Source organism: Bison bison, unplaced genomic scaffold (genome assembly GCF_000754665.1).
Source record: "Bison bison bison isolate TAMUID 2011002044 unplaced genomic scaffold, Bison_UMD1.0 scf7180017850219, whole genome shotgun sequence".
NCBI classification, from domain to species: Eukaryota; Metazoa; Chordata; class Mammalia; order Artiodactyla; family Bovidae; genus Bison; species Bison bison.
The window spans coordinates 70,169-72,785 of record NW_011480792.1 but is presented as its reverse complement, the minus strand read 5'-3'; the positions used below and the strand labels follow the sequence as shown (position 1 = coordinate 72,785).

Here is a 2,617-nt window from a genome sequence, read left to right as displayed (position 1 = left end):
AATTTAAGTCTGAATTTCACAATAAGAAGTTCATGATCTGAGCCACAGTCAGCTCCTGGTCTTGTTTTGCTGACTGTATAGAGCTTCTCCATCTTTGGCTGCAAAGAATATAATCAGTCTGATTTTGGTGTTGACCATCTGGTGATGTCCATGTGTAGAGTCTTCTCTTGTGTTGTTGGAAGAGGGTGTTTGCTATGACTAGTGCGTTCTCTTGGCAAAACTCTATTAGCCTTTGCCCTTCTTCATTCTGTACTCCAAGGCCAAATTTGCCTGTTACTCAGATTAGAGGAAGGGATTGTTACATTTACTCAGTGCTATGGGCATGCAATCACACAATCTATCTCTCCTTGGTACACTTAGTGTGTCCAAAAAATTGTATGTATATAAATCTTGTTCTGTTCCTTGTGACCCAAACAAAATTCAAATTTTAATAAATGTGTGGAATTGCAGAGAATGTCCACCCATGTTTTTAAGTGCGGTCCCCAGGAGTATGGAGATACAAGTGCTCTGTATTTTTCCTTCCACTATGACTGGAAAAAATGTTGAGCTCACACCTCCAATATATTTATTTTTATTGATAATATACATGTGTACTGCAGTTATAAAGTATTATGCCTATTATAAAGTATATATTTGTAATAAAAGTTTTTAGGTGGATAATCTATGATAAAACATTTAAGAATTGTATCTTTTTATCATTAAAGGGACATCATGACTTGTCCTCAAAAAATACATGCACTTCTAAGAAGATATGACAGTCTGCATTGATATGAGCTGCCAGGTCATTATTCTAGGAATACTGTGGTATCTCAAAGAATCCAGGTAAGAGTTAAACAATAAAGCCTGAGAAGAGGTAAGAACTTTGTAAACTCCAGCAACCTTAGACCATTCTCACTCATGTGACTCAGCTCCTAAGTCTTAGCTTCTGGCTTCCTTGAGTCAAATTTTTAAGATTAGCTTCCTGATTTTTTTCACACTGGTTTTATCATTCATGGCTTCCAGGTCCTGAAAACATGGCTGGAAGGCAGTTCTTAAGGAAGTTCTGTGAAGACAGATAAGGTGTCCTCCTCCACCTGGATTCCATCCTTTGTTTCCCAATCTCAGCATCCTTATCAACACGGTTTTGGAGGTGCCCAATCCAGTTGTCCCATTCCATCTGTCACTGTAACGCCCTCTCGTGGAGACAACAAGTATCACATCCATAAACTGCTTATAATTAACATCAGAAGGCCACTGTTCTCAGAGTGTCCTTTGTCCATCACAGTCTTTTTCTTTTTGGCTGTGCTGGATCTTCATTGCTGCATGTAGGCTTTCTCTCACTGTGGAGAGCAGGGTCTACTCTTCACTGGGGTGCATGGGCTTCTCATTATGATAGCTTGTCTTGTTGTGAAACACAGGCTCTAGGCACAGAGACTTCAGTTGTTGTTCTGTGACATGTGGAATCTTCCTGGACCAGAGATCAAACCTATGTCCCCTGCTTTGGCAGGCAAATTGTTAACCACTGGACCACTAGGAAAGTCCTGTCCATCACAATCTTATTAGACTTTTCTCCAGATTATGAACCCAGTTAAAAATTTGAGCAATGGCTGCGCTTTGCTGGAGCAGCCGTGAAGAGATACCCCATGCCCAAGGTAAGAGAAACCTAAGTAAGATGGTAGGTGTTGCAAGAGAGCATCAGAGGGCAAACACTGAAACCATATTCACAGAAAACTAGTCATTCTAATCACACTAGGACCACAGCCTTGTCTAACTCAATGAAACTAAGCCATGCCCGTGGGGCAACCCAAGACAGGCAGGTCATGGTGGAAAGATTTGACAGAATGTGGTCCACTGGAGAAGGGAATGGCAAACCACTTCAGTATTCTTGCCTTGAGAACCCCATGAACAGTATGAAAAGGCAAAATGATAGGATACTGAAAGAGAAACTCCCCAGGTCAGTAGGTGCCCAATATGCTACTGGAGATTAGTGGAGAAATAACTCCAGAAAGAATGAAGGGATGGAGCCAAAGCAAAAAGAATACCCAGCTGTGGATGTGACTGGTGATAGAAGCAAGGTCCGATGCTGTAAAGAGCAATATTGCATAGGAACCTGGAATGTCAGGTCCATGAATCAAGGCAAATTGGAAGTGGTCAAACAAGAGATGGCAAGAGTGAATGTCGACATTCTAGGAATCTGCGAACTGAAATGGACTGAAATGGGTGAATTGAACTCAGATGACCATTATATCTACTACTGCAGGCAAGAATCCCTCAGAAGAAATGGAGTGGCCATCATGGTCAACAAAAGAATCCAAAATGCAGTACTTGGATGCAATCTCAAAAATGACAGAATGATCTCTGTTCGTTTCCAAGGCAACCATTCAGTATCACAGTAATCCAAGTCTGTGTCCCAACCAGTAACGCTGAAGAAGCTGAAGTTGAACAGCTCTATGAAGACCTATAAGACCTTTTAGAACTAACACCCAAAAAAGATGTCCTTTTCATTATAGGGGACTGGAATGCAAAAGTAGGAAGTCAAGAAACACCTGGAGTAACAGGCAAATTTGGCCTTGGAATACGGAATGAAGCAGGGCAAAGACTGATAGAGTTTTGCCAAGAAAATGCACTGGTCACAACA

General features: G+C 41.3%; 1 long non-coding RNA gene across 1 annotated transcript in view; it reads left to right on the top strand.

Moving 5' to 3' along the window:
* The first annotated feature begins 226 nt into the window (after nt 1–226).
* Nucleotides 227–2,617, top strand: part of LOC104994752 — a 15,790-nt gene continuing 13,399 nt past the window's right edge. The window contains exon 1 of the long non-coding RNA XR_825987.1: nt 227–822. This is a non-coding gene — a long non-coding RNA (uncharacterized LOC104994752). The remainder of the gene's footprint in view (nt 823–2,617) is intronic.